Raw genomic sequence first — 21,802 nt, 5'->3', positions numbered from 1 at the left:
CCTCACCAGCCTCCTCCCTCCCCACCTCAGCTCACCCTATCAGGATACCCCTGATGTGCTCATCGAGCTTCCCCTTTAATGGTTGGATCTCCTGTAAATACATTGAGACAAAGAGCCAATCATCGAAATGGAGGCAACCTTTGACAATAGCAACGATACTTATCATTGGATGAGACTGGACCGGTCCCATCCAATGATAAGTATCGTTGCTATTATTGGCCTCAGTTTTATTAAATTACGTTTACAAAGATCACTGCAATCAGTTCATCGGGAACTGAACAAAGATATCTTCCTTTGAGAACGTCCTGGTATGATTCTATTTTAACTCCTTACATGCTGATTCCAGTAATACAAAATATCCGTTAAAAAATTCAGCGCGGACAAAAATTTATGTTTTTGTCGCAGTGAGTTTCACAATAATCTGAGCGTTCGGCACAGGAGGTAATTCCATTGCTCCCACCACACAATATCCCCAGAGACTATCGCTCAGTGTATTAACACACTGCCCTGGCTGGTACACACTCACAACAACAACTTACACTGATCCAGCATCTTTAACAGGGTAAAATTTCCCAAGGTGCTTCACAGGAGTCGAATCAGACAAAAATCAACACCGAGCCAAAGAAGGAGTCATCAGGGCAGGTGACTAAAAGCTTGGTCATAGACGTAGATTTTAAGGAGCGTTTTAAAGGAGAGAGAGAGGCGGAGAGGTTTAGGGAGGGAATTCCAGAGCTTAGGGCCCAGGCAGCTGAAGGCACGGCCGCCAATGGTGGAGTGAAGGAAATGGGCATGAGGCCAGAATTGGAGCACACAGCGATCTGGGAGCATCGCAGACAAACCGGGAAGGTCCCAATTTCAATTCCTGGACTGCACTGATCTCAGATGGAGCAGCACTGGGAATGTCGGGAGTGACCTCAATGTCCCTGGGCTAGGGAGGGGGGATAATCAGTCAGGATTTTCCGGCTGAAAAGTGCAGGTGTGTGCCTGTGGGGTGAGGACAGCATCAGGTAATGGTAGCATAGTGGTTACGTTACTGGACTAATAATCTGGAGACATGATTCAAATCCCACCACGGCAGCTGGGGAATTTAAATTCAGTGAGTTAAATCAAAAAAAATCTGTAATAAAAAGCTAGTATCAGTAATGGTGGCCATGAGGATTGTCGTAAAAACCCATCTGTTTCACTAATGTCCTTTCGGGAAGGAAACCTGCCGTCCTTACCCGGTCTGGGCCTAGATGTGACTCCAGACCCACAGCATTGTGGTTGATTCTTAATTGCCCTCTGAAATGGCCTAGCCACTTGGTTGTCCAATCCTGCTTCAAGAAGGCGGCTCACCACCACCTTCTCAAGGGCAATTAGGGATGGGCAATAAATGCCGGCCTCACCAGCGAGGCCCACATCCTGAGAATTGAATTTAAAAAAGATTTGGATGTGGTGTCCACACTGGATCGAAGTTGGACGAGGTGCAGGAGAGCTGATGGTTCCTGTCGGAACTGTATCTCAGGGAGGGGAAAGTTAACGGGTAGATTGAGCATACCAGGACCCAGTGCTAGCTCACTCAGACCAATTTACAACCACAACACCACAGCTATTTAGTGAAAACAAATCATTTCAGCCTTTTAGGCAGAGGGTAGTGTTCATCACACAGTCTGTACTGGCACTGTAGGTATAGGTAAAAATACAGAAAATAGGAGCAGGAGTAGGCCATTCGGCCCTTCGAGCCTGCTCCGCCATTCAATATGATCATGGCTGATCCTCTATCTCAATACCATATTCCCGCTCTCTCCCCATACCCCTTGATGCCTTTTGTGTCTAGAAATCTATCTAGCTCCTTCTTCAATATATTCAGTGACTTGGCCTCCTGAGGTAGAAAATTCCACAGGTTCACCACCCTCTGAGTGAAGAAATTTCTCCTCATCTCCGTCCTAAATGTCCTACTCTGTATCCTGAGACTGTGACCCCTCGTTCTGGACCCCCCAGCCAGGGGAAACATCCTCCCTGCATTCAGTCTGTCTAGCCCTGTCAGAATTTTATATGTTTCAATGAGATCCCCTCTCATTCTTCTAAACTCGAATGAATACAGGCCGAGTCGACCCAATCTCTCCTCATACGACAGTCCTGCCATCCCAGGAATCAGTCTGGTGAATCTTCGCTGCACTCCCTCTATGGCAAGTATATCCTTTCTTAGGTAAGGAGACCAAAACTGCGCACAATACTCCAGGTGTGGTCTCACCAAGGCCCTGTATAACTGCAGTAAGACATCCTTGCTCCTGTACTCAAATCCTCTTGCAATGAAGGCCAACATACCATTTGCTTTCCTAACTGCTTGCTGCACCTGCATGTTTGCTTTCAGTGACTGGTGTACAAGGACACCCAGGTCCCTTTGTACATCAACATTTCCCAACCTGTCACCATTTAAATAATATTCTGCCTTTCTGTTTTTCCTTCCGAAGTGGATAACTTCACATTTATCCACATTATACTGCATCTGCCATGTATTTGCCCACTCACTCAACTTGTCTAAATCGCCTTGAAGCCTCTTTGCATCCTCCTCACAGCTCACAATCCCACCTAGTTTTGTGTCGTCAGCAAACTTGGAAATATTACATTCAGTTCCCTCATCCAAATCATTGATATATATTGTGAATAGCTGGGGCCCAAGCACTGATCCCTGCGGTACCCCACTAGTCACTGCCTGCCACCCCGAAAAAGACCCATTTATTCCTACTCTCTGTTTCCTGTCTGTCAACCAATTTTCAATCCATGTCAGTATATTACCCCAATCCCATGTGCTTTAATTTTGCACACTAACCTCTTATGTGGGACTTTATCAAAGGCCTTCTGAAAATCCAAATAAACCACATCCACTGGTTCTCCCTTATCTATTCTACCAGTTACATCCTCAAAAAACTCCAGTAGGTTTGTCAAACACGATTTCCCTTTCATAAATCCATGTTGACTTTGTCTAATCCCGTTGATATTTTCTAAGTGTTCTGTTATCACATCCTTTATAATAGACTCTAGCATTTTCCCTACTACTGATGTTAGGCTAACCGGTCTGTAGTTTCCTGTTTTCTCTCCCTCCTTTTTTAAATAGTGGGGTTACATTTGCCACCCTCCAATCTGCAGGAACTGTTCCATAATCTATAGAATTTTGGAAGATGACAACTAATGCATCCACTATTTCCACGGCTGCCTCTTTTAGTACTCTGCGATGCAGATTATCAGGCCCTGGGGATTTATCGGCTTTCAGTCCCATTAATTTCTCCAGCACTATTTTTTTACATATACTGATTTCCTTTAATTCCTCCTTCTCACTAGTCCCTTGGTTCCTTAGCATTTCTGGGAAGTTATTTGTGTCCTCTGTGAAGACAGAACCAAAGTATTTGTTTAATTGCTCTGCCATTTCCTTGTTCCCCATTATAAATTCTCCCGTTTCTGACTGTAAGGGACCTACATTTGTCTTCACTAATCTTTTTCTTTTTACATACTTGTAGAAGCTTTTACAGTCCACTTTTAAGTTCCTTGCAAGTTTACTCTCATCCTCTATTTTCCCCCCCTTAATCAATCTCTTGGTCCTTTTTTGCTGAATTCTAAACTGCTCCCAATCCTCAGGCTTGCTACTTTTTCTGGCAACTTTATATGACTCCTCTTTGGATCTAATACTATCCTTAATTTCTTTTGTTAGCCATGGTTGGGCCACTTTTCCTTTTGTGTTTTTGTGCCAGAAAGGAATGTATAATTGTTGCAATTCATAGATTCGTTCCTTAAATGTTAGCCATTGCCTATCCACCCTCATGCCTTTTAATGAAGCTTCCCAATCTATTATAGCCAACTCACTCCTCATACCTTCGTAGTTTCCTTTGTTTAGATTTAGGACCCTAGCTTCGGATTGGACTATTTCACTTTCCATCTTAATGAAGAATTCTATCATGTTATGGTCACTCTTCCCTAAAGGACCCCGCACAACAAGATTATTAATTAACCCCTTCTCATTGCACAATACCCAATCTAGGATAGCCGGTTGGCTCCTCAACGTACTGGTCTAAAAAACCATCTCATACACATTCCAGGAATTCATCCTCCACAGTATTATTGCTAATTTGGTTTGGCCAATCCAAATGTAGAATAAAGTCACCCATGGTTACTGTAGTACCCTTGTTACACGCATCTCTAATTTCCTGTTTGACCCCATCCCCGACATTACCATTACTGTTTGGAGGCCTATAGACAGCTCCCACCAGTGTTTTCTGCCCCTTGGTGCTTCTTAACTCCATCCAGGCTGATATTGGTAGTGTTCATCACACAGACTGTACAGTCAGTGTAGGTACAGGTAGTGTTCATCACAGACTGTACTGTCAGTGTAGGTACAGGTAGTGTTCATCACAGACTGTACTGTCAGTGTAGGTACAGGTAGTGTTCATCACAGACTGTACTGTCAGTGTAGGTACAGGTAGTTTTCATCACAGACTGTACTGTCAGTGTAGGTACAGGTAGTGTTCATCACAGACTGTACTGTCAGTGTAGGTACAGGTAGTGTTCATCACAGACTGTACTATCAGTGTACGTACAGGTAGTGTTCATCACAGACTGTACTGTCAGTGTAGGTACAGGTAGTGTTCATCACAGACTGTACTGTCAGTGTAGGTACAGGTAGTGTTCATCACAGACTGTACTGTCAGTGTAGGTACAGGTAGTGTTCATCACAGACTGTACTGTCAGTGTAGGTACAGGTAGTGTTCATCACAGACTGTACTGTCAGTGTAGGTACAGGTAGTGTTCATCACAGACTGTACTGTCAGTGTAGGTACAGGTAGTGTTCATCACAGACTGTACTGTCAGTGTAGGTACAGGTAGTGTTCATCACAGACTGTACTGTCAGTGTAGGTACAGGTAGTGTTCATCACAGACTGTACTGTCAGTGTAGGTACAGGTAGTGTTCATCACAGACTACTGTTACTGTAAGTACAGGGAATGTTCATCACAAATGCAGGGACTAGTGGAGATCCAGCAGACTGGGAGAGAAATAAAAAAACAACAATGGCCTCCAAAAATGTTACATAAGGTTAAACCTCACGGGATCCAAGGTGAGGTAGCCAATTGGATACAAAATTGGCTTGACGACAGAAGACAGAGGGTGGTTGTAGAGGGTTGTTTTTCAAACTGGAGGCCTGTGTCCAGTGGTGTGCCTCAGGGATCGGTGCTGGGTCCGCTGTTATTTGTTATTTATATTAATGATTTGGATGAGAATTTAGGAGGCATGGTTAGTAAGTTTGCAGATGACACCAAGATTGGTGGCATTGTGGACAGTGAAGAAGGTTATCTAGGATTGCAACGGGATCTTGATCAATTGGGCCAGTGGGCCGATGAATGGCAGATGGAGTTTAATTTAGATAAATGTGAGGTGATGCATTTTGGTAGATCGAATCGGGCCAGGACCTACTCTGTTAATGGTAGGGCGTTGGGGAGAGTTATAGAACAAAGAGATCTAGGAGTACAGGTTCATAGCTCCTTGAAAGTGGAGTCACAGGTGGATAGGGTGGTGAAGAAGGCATTCAGCATGCTTGGTTTCATTGGTCAGAACATTGAATACAGGAGTTGGGATGTTTTGTTGAAGTTGTACAAGACATTAGTAAGGCCACACTTGGAATACTGTGTACAGTTCTGGTCACACTATTATAGAAAGGATATTATTAAACTAGAAAGAGTGCAGAAAAGATTTACTGGGATGCTACCGGGACTTGATGGTTTGACTTATAGGGAGAGGTTGGATAGACTGAGACTTTTTTCCCTGGAGAGTAGGAGGTTTAGGGGTGATCTTATAGAAGTCTATAAAATAATGAGGGGCATAGAAAAGGTAGATAGTCAAAATCTTTTCCCAAAGTCTATAACGAGGGGGCATAGATTTAAGGTGAGAGGGGAGAGATACAAAAGGGTCCAGAGGGGCAATTTTTTCACTCAAAGGGTGGTGAGTGTCTGGAACGAGCTGCCAGAGGCAGTAGTAGAGGCGGGTACAATTTTGTCTTTTAAAAAGCATTTGGACAGTTACATGGGTAAGATGGGTATAGAGGGATATGGGCCAAGTGCAGGCAATTGGGACTAGCTTAGTGGTATAAACTGGGCGACATGGACATGTTGGGCCGAAGGGCCTGTTTCCATGTTGTAAACTTCTATGATTCTATGATTCTAAGAGGTGCAAAAAGGGAGTATGAACAAAAGCTTTCAAGAAATATTAAAGCTAACCGTGCAAGAGAAAGAGAGTGGTGAGGGGGAATGTGTTCCCATTAAAGACTGATGTCAGTGAGACTATAATGGACAGAAGGAAATGGGAGACTTGTTAAATGAATAGTTTGTATCCATTTTCACAGTAGAGGAAGACAACAAAATACCAGTGGTACAAGGGAACCTATCGATCAACAAGAGCAACTTAATGTATTTAATATAAGCATAAAATGGGAATGGAGAAAATAATGGGACTTAAGGTTGACAAATCTCCAGGGCTTGTTGGTGGGGAAATTGTAGATGCCTTAATCTTAATTTTCCAAAGCTCTCTAGATACAGGAATTGGGTCTTTGGTTGCAAAATTGTAAATGTCACTCCATTATTAAGGCAGGAGGGAGAAACCAAGAAACTGCAGAACTGTCAGTTTAACATCAGTTTTGGAGAAGTTACTGAAATCTATCATCAGGCACAGAGTAACTGGGCAGTTGAACAAGTATAAGCTGATCAGAGGGTCAGCATGGATTGGTGAAGGGTAGGTCACATCTTATTAATCTAGTTGAATTTTTCAGGAGGTCACTAACAAGGTGGACAGGGGAGTGTCTATGGATGTTGTCTATATGGACTTACAGAAAGCATTTGATAAGGTTACACATAAGAGATTATTGGCTAAAATAAGAGTGCATGGAATGGGAGATAATCTTGTGATATGGGTTGCTGATTGGTTGGGAGTTTGGAGACTAAGAGTAGAGAGTACTGTGATTGGTGGGATATGACAAGTGGTGTTCCCAGGGATCTGTAGCATATTTATCAATGACTTGGATGAAGGAATTGAGAGCTGTAGATCCAGGTTTGCAGATAACACAGAGGCACAGTAAATAGTGTAGATGGGAGCAGAAAGTTGCAAACGGACATTGATAGATTGAGTGAGTGGGAAAAACTGTGGCAGATGGAGTTCAATGTGGGGAAGTGTGAGGTCATCCACTTTGGACCCAAGAAAGACAAATCAGAGTATTTTCTAAAAGGTGAGAAGCTCGGAATTGTGGAGGAGCAGAGAGATTCGGGTGCCCAGGTACAAAACTCACTAAAACCCAGTGGACAGGTACAAAAGGTAATCAAAAAAGGCCATTGGAATGATGGCCTTTATCTCAAGGGTGGAAGTTATGTTCCAGCTGTACTGAGCTCTGGTCAGATCCCATCTGGAGATACTTCATTCAGTTCTGGGCACCGCACCTCAGGAAGGAGATATTGGCCTTGGAGGGGGTGCAGCTCAGATTCACCAGAATAATATCGGGGCTTAAAGGGTTAAATTATGAGGACAGGTTGCACAGACCAGGCTTGTATTCCCTTAAGTTTAGAATATTGAAGGGTGATGTAATTGAGGTATCGAAAATGATAAAAGGATTTGGTACAGTAGATACGGAGAAACTATTTCCTCTGGTGGGGGATTCCAGAACAAATTAGAGCCAGGCCGTTCAGAAGTGAAATCAGGAAGCACTTTTTCACAAAAAGGGTGGTGGAAATCTGGAATTCTCTCCCGCAAAATCCTGTGGATCCTGGGGGTTATTAGAATTTTCAAGTCTGAGATTGACCGCTTTTTATTCTGTAAGGGTATCGAGGGATATGGAGCAAAGATGGGGAAATGGAGTCGAGGTGCAGATAAGCCATGATCTATTGATGATGGGACAGGCTTGAGGGATTAAAAGGCCTCCTGTCCCTATCACACAGATGGTACTGTTACTGTCGGTACAACAACTTGCACTTGGGGAGGAGAAGGCTCTGTAAACATCCCCATCCTCAATGATGGCGGAGTCCAGCACGTGAGTGCAAAAGACAAGGCTGATGATAGATTTCATTGACCAGAAACTTAACTGGACCAATAAATACCGTGGCTACAAGAGCAGGTCAGAGGCTGGGTATTCTGCGGCGAGTGACTCACCTCCTGACTCCCCAAAGCCTTTCCACCATCTACAAGGCACATGTCAGGAGTGTGATGAAATACTCTCCACTTGCCTGGATGAGTGCAGCTCCAACAACACTCAAGAAGCTCAACACCATCCAGGACAAAGCAGCCCGCTTGATTGGCACCCCATCCACCACCCTAAACATTCACTCCCTTCACCACCGGTGCACCGTGGCTGCAGTGTGTACCATCCACAGGATGCACTGCAGCAACTCGCCAAGGCTTCTTCGACAGCACCTCCCAAACCCGCGACCTCTACCACCTAGAAGGACAAGGGCAGCAGGCACATGGGAACACCACCACCTGCATGTTCCCCTCCAAGTCACACACCATCCCGACTTGGAAATATATCGCCGTTCCTTCATTGTTGCTGGGTCAAAATCCTGGAACTCCCTTCCTAACAGCACTGTGGGAGAACCTTCACCACACGGACTGCAGCGGTTCAAGAAGGCGGCTCACCACCACCTTCTCAAGGGCAATTAGGGATGGACAATAAATGCCGGCCTCGCCAGCGACGCCCACATCCCGTGAACGAATAAAAAAAATTTACATAATAAAATGTCCCAAGGTGCTTCACAGGAGGGTTATCAAACAAAATTTGACACCAAGTCACATAAGAAGATCTTAGGGTGGAGAGGTTTAGGGAGAGAATTCCAGAGCTTAGGGCATAGTCAGCTAAAGGCACGGCCGCAATGGCATAGCGATGAAAATCAGGAATACACAAGATGCCAGAATTGGAGGAGCGCAGAGATCTCGGAGGGTTGTGGGGCTGGAGGAGGTTACAGAGATAGGGAGGGGTGAGGCCGTGGAGGGATTTGAAAACAAGGATGAGAATTTTAAAATGGAGGCGTTCCCGGACTGGGAGCCAATGTAGGTCAGTGAGCACAGGGGGTGATGGGTGAACAGGACTTGGTGCGAGTTAGGATACGGGCAGCAGAGTTTTGGATGAGCTGAGGTTTATGGAGGGTGGAAGATGGGAGGCCGACCAGGAGAGCATTGGAATAGTCCAGTCTGGAGCTAACAAAGGCATGGATGAGGGTTTCAGCAGCAGATGAGCTGAGGTAGGGGCGGAGACGGGCGATGTTACGGAGGTGGAAGTAGACGGTCTCGGTGATGGAGCGGATATGTGGTCGGAAGCTCATCTCAGGGTCAAATAGGACGCTGAGATTTGGTTCAGTCTCAGACAGTGGCCGGGGAGAGGGATGGAGTCGGTGGTGAGGGAACGGAGTTTGTGACGGGGACTGAAGACAATGGATTCGGTCTTCCCAATATTTAATGGGAGGAAATTTCCGCTCATCCAGTCGGACAAGCAGCGTGACAAATCAGAGGCAGTGATAGGGTCGAGGAGGGGTGATGAGGGGTCGAAGGAGAGGGTGCTGGGGGGTCGAGGGAGGGATGGTGAGGGGCCGAGGGAAAGGGTGGTGAGGGGTCGAGGGAGGTAGTGGTGAGGGGTCGAGGGAGGTGGTGGTGAGGGGTCGAGGGAGGTGGTGGTGAGGGGTCGAGGGAGGTGGTGGTGAGGTAGAGCTGGGTGTTGTCACTGTACATGTGGAATTTGAAGTATGTTTTCGGATGATGTCGCCGAGGGGCAGCATGTAGATGAGAAATAGGAGGCGGCCAAGGGTAGATCCTCGGGGGACTCCAGAGGTAACGGTATTCTGAGGAACAGGTAGTGTGCTCTTCTTCATCCCTCCCTCATGTCAACAGCTCTGCCCCCTGCAGCTTCCTGCCTATAGCCCCGCCCTTCCTGCCTATAGCCCCGCCCTTCCTGCCTATAGCCCCGCCCCCATTCTGCTTAGGACAGGACAGAAGGCGGGCCCCAAATTCAGTTGCCTGGACAATCACACAAAGGTGGTGCTTTGTGCAGGAGGAAATTAATGGATTTGGTGAAATGCCTGCAGTACTTGGGACCCCCGGTATATCGACCTGTACAGGACCCACCCCCCCCCGCCCCCGGTATATCGACCTGTACGGGACCCACCCCCCACCCCCCGCCACCGGTATATCGACCTGTACGGGACCCACCCCCCACCCCCCGCCCCCGGTATATCGACCTGTACGGGACCCACCCCCCACCCTCCGCCCCCGGTATATCGACCTGTACAGGACCCCACCCCCCGCCCCCGGTATATCGACCTGTACAGGTCCTGCACGTTATCTTGAGCTGGAAACAAGAACATAAACCGGATCATTATACAGAGATCCTGTTTGATTATTTCACCACAAGGAGCAGTTGAGGTGAATAGTGTAGATTCATTTAAGAGGAAGCTGGATAAACACATGAGGGAGAAAGGAATAGAAGGATATCCTGATAGGGTGAGAAGAAGTAGGGAGGGAGGAGGCTCGAGTGGAGCATAAACACCGGGATAGACCCGTTGGGCCGAATGGCCTGTTTCTGTGCTGTAGATTCTATGTAATTGTATGTATATCAGAGAGTTACAGTGAGGGGTGTGGGGTATATCAGAGAGTTACAGTGAGGGGTGTGGGGTATATCAGAGTGTTACAGTGAGGGGTGTGGGGTATATCAGAGTGTTACAGTGAGGGGTGTGATGTATATCAGAGAGTTACAGTGAGGGGTGTGGGATATATCAGAGAGTTACAGTGTGGGATGTGGGGTATATCAGAGTGTTACAGTGAGGGGTGTGGGGTATATCAGAGTGTTACAGTGAGGGGTGTGGGGTATATCAGAGAGTTACAGTGAGGGGTGTGGGGTATATCAGAGAGTTACAGTGTGGGATGTGGGGTATATCAGAGTGTTACAGTGAGGGGTGTGGGGTATATCAGTGTTACAGTGAGGGGTGTGGGGTATATCAGAGTGTTACAGTGAGGGGTGTGGGATATATCAGAGTGTTACAGTGAGGGGTGTGGGGTATATCAGAGTGTTACAGTGAGGGGTGTGGGGTATATCAGAGTGTTACAGTGAGGGGTGTGGGGTATATCAGAGTGTTACAGTGAGGGGTGTGGGGTATATCAGTGTTACAGTGAGGGGTGTGGGGTATATCAGAGTGTTACAGTGAGGGGTGTGGGATATATCAGAGTGTTACAGTGAGGGGTGTGGGATATATCAGAGTGTTACAGTGAGGGGTGTGGGATATATCAGAGTGTTACAGTGAGGGGTGTGGGATATATCAGAGTGTTACAGTGAGGGGTGTGGGGTATATCAGAGTGTTACAGTGAGGGGTGTGGGATATATCAGAGTGTTACAGTGAGGGGTGTGGGATATATCAGAGTGTTACAGTGAGGGGTGTGGGGTATATCAGAGTGTTACAGTGAGGGGTGTGGGATATATCAGAGTGTTACAGTGAGGGGTGTGGGATATATCAGAGAGTTACAGTGAGGGGTGTGGGGTATATCAGTGTTACAGTGAGGGGTGTGGGATAGAATGAGCAACTTGAGAGTTTGATAAGTTTGAGAGTTCGGTGAAGTGGGGACGGAGGTGCTGCTTTGCCTTGGTTTTTCTAACTTTTTCTGCAGACCGAGGCCCGAGAGTGGGGATAAAAGCAGCAGCAGACCGAGGCCCGAGAGTGGGGATAAAAGCAGCAGCAGACCGAGGCCCGAGAGTGGGGATAAAAGCAGCAACAGACCGAGGCCCGAGAGTGGGGATAAAAGCAGCAGCAGACCGAGGCCCGAGAGTGGGGATAAAAGCAGCAGCAGACCGAGGCCCGAGAGTGGGGATAAAAGCAGCAGCAGACCGAGGCCCGAGAGTGGGGATAAAAGCAGCAACAGACCGAGGCCCGAGAGTGGGGATAAAAGCAGCAGCAGACCGAGGCCCGAGAGTGGGGATAAAAGCAGCAACAGACCGAGGCCCGAGAGTGGGGATAAAAGCAGCAGCAGACCGAGGCCCGAGAGTGGGGATAAAAGCAGCAGCAGACCGAGGCCCGAGAGTGGGGATAAAAGCAGCAACAGACCGAGGCCCGAGAGTGGGGATAAAAGCAGCAGCAGACCGAGGCCCGAGAGTGGGGATAAAAGCAGCAACAGACCGAGGGCCGAGAGTGGGGATAAAAGCAGCAGCAGACCGAGGCCCGAGAGTGGGGATAAAAGCAGCAACAGACCTGCAACAGGAGAAAACTGCAGTGTGACGTCACAGGTGAGGCAGGTAAGTGATTGTTAGTGACTGTGGGCTAACTTTTAAGTTAACATACAGCGTATAGAACCATAGAAAAGATACAGCACAGAAGGGGGCCATTCGGCCCATCGTGTCCGTGCCGGCTTGAAGAACAACCAGGTGCCCATTCTAATCCCACCTTCCAGCACCCGGTCCGTAGCCCTGCAGCTTACAGCACTTCAGGTGCAGGTCCAGGTACTTTTTAAACGAGTTGAGGGTCCCTGCCTCTACCACCAATTCGGGCAGTGAATTCCATACACCCACCACTCTCTGGGTAAAAAAGTTTTTCCTCATGTCCCCTCTAATCCTTCCACCAATCAGCTTAAATCTATGTCCTCTACTTCTTGAACTCTCCGCTAGGGGAAACAGGTACTTCCTGTCTACTCTATCTGGGCCCCTCATAATTTTGTGCACCTCAATCAAGTCTCCCCTCAGCCTCCTCTGCTCCAAGGAAAACAACCCCAGCCTATCCAATCTCTCCTCGGAGCTGCAATTTTCAAGCCCTGGCAACATTCTTGTAAATCTTCTCTGCACTCTCTCCACAGCAATTACATCCTTCCTGTAATGTGGTGACCAGAACTGCGCACAATACTCCAGCTGTGGCCTTACCAGCGTTTTATACAGTTCCATCATTACATCCCTGCTTTTGTATTCTATACTTCGGCTAATAATGGAGAGCATTCCGTTTGCCTTCTTCACAACCTTATCTACCTGTACTGCCACCTTCAGGGACCTGTGCACATGCACTCCAAGGTCTCTCACTTCCTCGACCCCTCTCAATATATTCCCGATTACGACGTATTCCCTTTTACTGTTTGTCCTCCCTAAGTGCATTACCTCACACTTCTCCGGGTTGAACTCCATTTGCCACTTTTCCGCCCACTCCACCAACCCATTGATATCTTCTTTTTTTTTATTCGTTCACGGGATGTGGGCGTCGCTGGCGAGGCCGGCATTTATTGCCCATCCCTAATTGCCCTTGAGAAGGTGGTGGTGAGCCGCCTTCTTGAACCGCTGCAGTCCGTGTGGTGACGGTTCTCCCACAGTGCTGTTAGGAAGGGAGTTCCAGGATTTTGACCCAGCGACGATGAAGGAACGGCGATATATTTCCAAGTCGGGATGGTGTGTGACTTGGAGGGGAACGTGCAGGTGGTGTTGTTCCCATGTGCCTGCTGCTCTTGTCCTTCTAGGTGGTAAAGGTCGCGGGTTTGGGAGGTGCTGTCGAAGAAGCCTTGACGAGTTGCTGCAGTGCATCCTGTGGATGGTACACACTGCAGCCACAGTGCGCCGGTGGTGAAGGGAGTGAATGTTTAGGGTGATGGATGGGGTGCCAATCAAGCGGGCTGCTTTATCTTGGATGGTGTCGAGCTTCTTGAGTGTTGTTGGAGCTGCACTCATCCAGGCAAGTGGAGAGTATTCCATCACACTCCTGACTTGTGCCTTGTAGATGGTGGAAAGGCTTTGGGGAGTCAGGAGGTGAGTCACTCGCCGCAGAATACCCAGCCTCTGACCTGCTCTCGTAGCCACAGTATTTATATGGCTGGTCCAGTTCAGTTTCTGGTCAATGGTGACCCCCAGGATGTTGATGGTGGGGGATTCGGCGATGGTAATGCTGTTGAATGTCAAGGGGAGGTGGTTAGACTCTCTCTTGTTGGAGATGGTCATTGCCTGGCACTTATCTGGCGCGAATGTTACTTGCCACTTATCAGCCCAAGCCTGGATGTTGTCCAGGTCTTGCTGCATGCGGGCTCGGACTGCTTCATTATCTGAGGAGTTGCGAATGGAACTGAACACTGTGCAGTCATCAGCGAACATCCCCATTTCTGACCTTATGATGGAGGGAAGGTCATTGATGAAGCAGCTGAAGATGGTTGGGCCTAGGACACTGCCCTGAGGAACTCCTGCAGCAATGCCCTGGGGCTGAGATGATTGGCCTCCAACAACCACTACCATCTTCCTTTGTGCTAGGTATGACTCCAGCCACTGGAGAGTTTTCCCCCTGATTCCCATTGACTTCAATTTTACTAGGGCTCCTTGGTGCCACACTCGGTCAAATGCTGCCTTGATGTCAAGGGCAGTCACTCTCACCTCACCTCTGGAATTCAGCTCTTTTGTCCATGTTTGGACCAAGGCTGTAATGAGGTCTGGAGCCGAGTGGTCCTGGCGGAACCCAAACTGAGCATCGGTGAGCAGGTTATTGGTGAGTAAGTGCCGCTTGATAGCACTGTCGACGACACCTTCCATCACTTTGCTGATGATTGAGAGTAGACTGATGGGGCGGTAATTAGCCGGATTGGATTTGTCCTGCTTTTTGTGGACAGGACATACCTGGGCAATTTTCCACATTGTCGGGTAGATGCCAGTGTTGTAGCTGTACTGGAACAGCTTGGCTAGAGGCGCAGCTAGTTCTGGAGCACAAGTCTTCAGCACTACAGCTGGGATGTTGTCGGGGCCCATAGCCTTTGCTGTATCCAGTGCACTCAGCCGTTTCTTGATATCACGTGGAGTGAATCGAATTGGCCGAAGACTGGCTTCCGTGATGGTGGGGATATCGGGAGGAGGCTGAGATGGATCATCCACTCGGCACTTCTGGCTGAAGATGGTTGCAAACGCTTCAGCCTTGTCTTTTGCACTCACGTGCTGGACTCCGCCATCATTGAGAATGGGGATGTTTGCAGAGCCTCCTCCTCCCGTTAGTTGTTTAATTGTCCACCACCATTCACGACTGGATGTGGCAGGACTGCAGAGCTTTGATCTGATCCGTTGGTTGTGGAATCGCTTAGCTCTGTCCATAGCATGTTGCTTCCGCTGTTTAGCATGCATGTAGTCCTGAGTTGTAGCTTCACCAGGTTGGTACCTCATTTTTAGGTACGCCTGGTGCTGCTCCTGGCATGCTCTTCTACACTCCTCATTGAACCAGGGTTGATCCCCTGGCTTGTTGGTAATGGTAGAGTGAGGAATATGCCGGGCCATGAGGTTACAGATTGTGCTGGAATACAATTCTGCTGCTGCTGATGGCCCACAGCGCCTCATGGATGCCCAATTTTGAGCTGCTAGATCTGTTCTGAATCTATCCCATTTAGCACGGTGGTAGTGCCACACAACACGTTGGATGGTGTCCTCAGTGCGAAGACGGGATTTCATCTCCACGAGGACTGTGCGGTGGTCACTCCTACCAATACTGTCATGGACAGATGCATTTGTGACAGGTAGATTGGTGAGGACGAGGTCAAGTAAGTTTTTCCCTCGTGTTGGTTCGCTCACCACCTGCCGCAGGCCCAGTCTCGCAGCTATGTCCTTCAGGACTCGGCCAGCTCGGTCAGTAGTGGTGCTACCGAGCCACTCTTGGTGATGGGCATTGAAGTCCCCCACCCAGAGTACATTTTGTGCCCTTGCTACCCTCAGTGCTTCCTCCAAGTGGTGTTCAACATGGAGGAGGACTGATTCATCAGCTGAGGGAGGACGGTAGGTGGTAATCAGCAGGAGGTTTCCTTGCCCATGTTTGACCTGATGCCATGAGATTTCATGGGGTCCAGAGTCAATGTTGAGGACTCCCAGGGCCACTCCCTCCTGACTGTATATCACTGTACCGCCACCTCTGGTGGGTCTGTCCTGCCGGTGGGACAGGACATACCCAGGGATGGTGATGGAAGAGTCTGGGACGTTGGCTGAAAGATATGATTCTGTGAGTATGGCTATGTCAGGCTGTTGCTTGACTAGTCTGTGGGACAGCTCTCCCAATTTTGGCACAAGTCCCCAGATGTTAGTAAGGAGGACCTTGCAGGGTCGACTGGGCTTGGTGTTTTGCCGTTGTCGTGTCCGGTGCCTAGTGGTCCGATGCCGGGTGGTCCGTCCGGTTTTATTCTTATTATGACTTTTCATAGCGAGATTTTACAACTGAGTGGCATTCTGGGCCATTTCAGAGGGCAATTAAGAATCAACCACATATCAGAGAGTTACAGTGTGGGATGTGCGGTATATCAGAGTGTTACAGTGAGTGGTGTGGGGTATATCAGAGTGTTACAGTGAGGGGTGTGGGATATATCAGAGTGTTACAGTGAGGGGTGTGGGGTATATCAGAGAGTTACAGTGAGGGGTGTGGGGTATATCAGTGTTACAGTGAGGGGTGTGGGATATATCAGAGTGTTACAGTGAGGGGTGTGGGATATATCAGAGTGTTACAGTGAGGGGTGTGGGATATATCAGAGTGTTACAGTGAGGGGTGTGGGATATATCAGTGTTACAGTGAGGGGTGTGGGATATATCAGAGTGTTACAGTGAGGGGTGTGGGATATATCAGTGTTACAGTGAGGGGTGTGGGATATATCAGAGTGTTACAGTGAGGGGTGTGGGATATATCAGAGTGTTACAGTGAGGGGTGTGGGGTATATCAGAGTGTTACAGTGAGGGATGTGGGATATATCAGAGTGTTACAGTGAGGGGTGTGGGATATATCAGAGTGTTACAGTGAGGGGTGTGGGATATATCAGTGTTACAGTGAGGGGTGTGGGATATATCAGAGTGTTACAGTGAGGGGTGTGGGATATATCAGAGTGTTACAGTGAGGGGTGTGGGATATATCAGAGTGTTACAGTGAGGGGTGTGGGATATATCAGAGTGTTACAGTGAGGGGTGTGGGGTATATCAGCGTGTTACAGTGAGGGGTGTGGGATATATCAGAGTGTTACAGTGAGGGGTGTGCGATATATCAGAGTGTTACAGTGAGGGGTGTGGGGTATATCAGAGTGTTACAGTGAGGGGTGTGATGTATATCAGAGAGTTACAGTGAGGGGTGTGGGGTATATCAGAGTGTTACAGTGAGGGGTGTGGGATATATCAGAGTGTTACAGTGAGGGGTGTGGGATATATCAGAGTGTTACAGTGAGGGGTGTGGGGTATATCAGAGTGTTACAGTGAGGGGTGTGATGTACATCAGAGAGTTACAGTGAGGGGTGTGGGGTATATCAGAGTGTTACAGTAAGGGGTGTGCGGTATATCAGAGTGTTACAGTGAGGGGTGTGGGGTATATCAGAGAGTTACAGTAAGGGTGTGATGTATATCAGAGAGTTACAGTGAGGGGTGTGGGGTATATCAGAGTGTTACAGTGAGGGGTGTGGGGTATATCAGAGAGTTACAGTAAGGGTGTGATGTATATCAGAGAGTTACAGTGAGGGGTGTGGGGTATATCAGAGAGTTACAGTGTGGGGTGTGGGGTATATCAGAGAGTTACAGTGAGGGGTGTGGGGTATATCAGAGTGTTACAGTGTGGGGTGTGGGCTGGGAGGAAAAAGAGTGGCAGAGCTATAGTGATAGGGGACTCAATTGTAAGGGGAATAGACAGGCGTTTCTGCGGCCGCAACCGAGACTCCAGGATGGTGTGTTGCCTCCCTGGTGCAAGGATCAAGGATGTCTCGGAGCGGCTACAGAACATTTTGGAGGGGGAGGGCGAACAGCCAGCTGTCGTGGTGCACATAGGCACCAACGATATAGGTAAAAAAGGGGATGAGGTCCTAAAAGCAGAATATAGGGAGTTAGGAGGTAAATTAAAAAATAGGACCTCAAAGGTAGTAATCTCAGGATTGCTGCCAGTGCCACGTGCTAGTCAGAGTAGAAATAGGAGGATATTTCAAATGAATACGTGGCTAGAGGAATGGTGCAAGGGGGAGGGATTCAAATTCCTGGGACACTGGAAACGGTTCTGGGGGAGGTGGGACCAGTACAAACCGGACGGTCTGCACCTGGGCAGGCCCGGGACCGCTGTCCGAGGGGGAGTGTTTGCTAGTGCTGTTGGGGAGGGTTTAAACTAAAGTGGCAGGGGGTTGGGAACCTGAGCAGGGAGAGAGAGGAAAGCATAACAGGAAGGGACAGAAGGTATGGAGTAATAGGTAAAGTGTTAAAAAAGGAAAAAGCAGGAACTAAGCGTCACAAAACAGATTTGAAAGTTCTTTATCTGAATGCACGTAGCATTCGTAATAAAATGGACGAGTTAACGGCACAAATAACTACGTATGGGTATGATCTTGTGGCCATTACAGAAACATGGCTGCAGGGTGACAACGACTGGGAATTAAATATGCCAGGGTATTTAACAATCAGGAAGGACAGGCAGGAAGGAAGGGGAGGTGGGGTGGCTATGTTAATAAAGGAAGGAATCACTGTAATACAGAGAAATGATATTGGGACAAAGCATCAAGATAATGAAACAGTTTGGGTGGAGATAAGGAATAATAAGGGAAAAAAAACATTCATGGGCGTAGTATATAGGCCTCCTAATAGTTGCAACTCTGCTGGAAGAAGTATTAATCAGGAGATAGTCGGGGCATGTAATAAGGGAACAGCCATAATTATGGGGGATTTTAATTATCATATTAACTGGACAAATCAAATTGGGCAGAGCAGCCTTGAGGACGAGTTCATTGAGTGTATCAGGGATGGATTTCTTGAGCAGTATGTAACTGATCCTACAAGGGGGCAGGCAACCTTGGACCTGGTCCTGTGTAATGAGTCAGGATTAATTAATAATGTCCTAGTTAAGGATCCCCTTGGAACGAGCGACCACAACATGGTTGAATTCCATATCCAATTAGAGGGTGAGAAGGTTGATTCTCAAACAAGCGTACTGAGCTTGAATAAAGGAGACTATGATGGTATGAGAGCGGAATTGATTAAAGTGGACTGGGAAAATAGATTAAAGGGTAAGACGGTACATGAGCAGTGGTGTTCATTTAGGGAGTTATTTTACAACTTTCAAAATAAATATATTCCACTGAGGAAAAAAGGGTGTAAAAGAAATGACAGCCATCCGTGGCTAAGTAAAGAAATCAAGGATAGTATCCGACTAAAAACAAGGACATATAAGGTAGCCAAACTTAGTGGGAGGATAGAAGATTGGGAATTCTTCAAAAGACAGCAAAAAGTAACTAAAGGATTGATTAAGAAAGGGAAGTTAGATTATGAAAAGAAATTAGCAAAAAATATAAAAACAGATAGCAAGAGTTTCTATAGTTATATAAAAAGAAAAAGGGTGGCTAAGGCAAACGTAGGTCCCTTAGAGGATGAGACCGGGAAATTAATGGTGGGAAACATGGAGATGGCAAAAATGCTGAACAAATATTTTGTTTCAGTCTTTACAGTAGAGGACACTAAGAATATCCCAACACTGGACAAACAGGGGACTCTCGGGGGGGAGGAGCTCAATACGATTAAAATCACTCAGGAGATGGTACTCAGTAAAATAATGGGACTCAAGGCGGATAAATCCCCTGGACCTGATGGCTTCCATCCTAGGGTCTTGAGGGAAGTGGCAGTAGGGATTGTGGATGCTTTGGTGATAGTTTTCCAAAATTCCCTGGACTCAGGAGAGGTCCCGGCAGATTGGAAAACTGCTAATGTAACACCGTTATTTAAAAAGGGTAGTAGGCAGAAGGCTGGAAATTATAGGCCAGTTAGCTTAACATCTGTGGTGGGTAAAATTTTGGAGTCTATTATTAAGGAGACAGTAACGGAACATTTAGATAAGCATAATTTAATAGGACAAAGTCAGCATGGCTTTATGAAGGGGAAGTCATGTCTGACAAATTTGCTTGAGTTCTTCGAGGATATAACGTATAGGGTGGATAAAGGGGAACCAGTGGACGTAGTGTATTTAGACTTCCAGAAGGCATTCGACAAGGTGCCACATAAAAGATTATTACTTAAGATAAAAAATCACGGGATTGGGGGTAATATTCTGGCATGGGTGGAGGATTGGTTATCGAACAGGAAGCAGAGAGTTGGGATAAATGGTTCATTTTCGGACTGGCAACCAGTAACCAGTGGTGTTCCACAGGGGTCGGTGCTGGGTCCCCAACTCTTTACAATCTATATTAACGATTTGGAGGAGGGGACCGAGTGCAACATATCAAAATTTGCAGATGATACAAAGATGGGAGGGAAAGTAGAGAGTGAGGAGGACATAAAAAACCTGCAAGGGGATATAGACAGGCTGGGTGAGTGGGCGGAGATTTGGCAGATGCAATATAATATTGGAAAATGTGAGGTTATGCACTTTGGCAGGAAAAATCAGAGAGCAAGTTATTTTCTTAATGGCGAGAGACTGGAAAGTACTGCAGTACAAAGGGATCTGGGGGTCCTAGTGCAAGAAAATCAAAAAGTTGGTATGCAGGTGCAGCAGGTGATCAAGAAAGCCAACGGAATGTTGGCTTTTATTGCTAGGGGGATAGAATATAAAAACAAGGAGGTATTGCTGCAGTTATATAAGGTATTGGTGAGACCGCACCTGGAATACTGCATACAGTTTTGGTGTCCATACTTAAGAAAAGACATACTTGCTCTCGAGGCAGTACAAAGAAGGTTCACTCGGTTAATCCCGGGGATGAGGGGGCGGACATATGAGGAGAGGTTGAGTAGATTGGGACTCTACTCATTGGAGTTCAGAAGAATGAGAGGCGATCTTATTGAAACATATAAGATTGTGAAGGGTCTTGATCGGGTGGATGCAGTAAGGATGTTCCCAAAGATGGGTGAAACTAGAACTAGGGGGCATAATCTTAGAATAAGGGGCTGCTCTTTCAAAACTGAGATGAGGAGAAACTTCTTCACTCAGAGGGTGGTAGGTCTGTGGAATTTGCTGCCCCAGGAAGCTGTGGAAGCTACATCATTAGATAAATTTAAAACAGAAATAGACAGTTTCCTAGAAGTAAAGGGAATTAGGGGTTATGGGGAGCGGGCAGGAAATTGGACATGAAGCTGAGTTCGGATCGGTCAATGCCCTGTGGGTGGCGGAGAGGGCCCAGGGGCTATGTGGCCGGGTCCTGCTCCGACTTCTTGTGTTCTTTAGATTTGTGGTTGGGATCAGATCAGCCATGATCTTATTGAATGGCGGAGCAGGCTCGAGGGGCCGATTGGCCTACTCCTGCTCCAATTTCTTATGTTCTTATGTTCTTATATATATCAGAGTGTTACAGTGAGGGGTGTGGGGTATATCAGAGTGTTACAGTGTGGGGTGTGGGGTATATCAGAGTGTTACAGTGAGGGGTGTGATGTATATCAGAGAGTTACAGTGTGGGATGTGGGGTATATCAGAGTGTTACAGTGAGGGGTGTGGGGTATATCAGAGAGTTACAGTGAGGGGTGTGGGGTATATCAGAGAGTTACAGTGAGGGGTGTGGGGTATATCAGAGTGTTACAGTGAGGGGTGTGGGGTATATCAGAGTGTTACAGTGAGGGGTGTGGGGTATATCAGAGTGTTACAGTGAGGGGTGTGGGGTATATCAGAGAGTTACAGTGAGGGGTGTGGGGTATATCAGAGAGTTACAGTGAGGGGTGTGGGGTATATCAGAGTGTTACAGTGAGGGGTGTGGGGTATATCAGAGTGTTACAGTGATGGGTGTGGGGTATATCAGAGTGTTACAGTGAGGGGTGCAGGGTATATCAGAGTGTTACAGTGAGGGGTGTGGGGTATATCAGAGTGTTACAATGACGGGTGTGGGGTATATCAGGGGGTTACAGTGAGGGGT

The sequence above is a fragment of the Heptranchias perlo genome, chromosome 40 (assembly GCF_035084215.1).
Source record: "Heptranchias perlo isolate sHepPer1 chromosome 40, sHepPer1.hap1, whole genome shotgun sequence".
In the NCBI taxonomy this organism is placed as follows: Eukaryota; Metazoa; Chordata; class Chondrichthyes; order Hexanchiformes; family Hexanchidae; genus Heptranchias; species Heptranchias perlo.
This window is presented reverse-complemented; position numbering follows the sequence as displayed.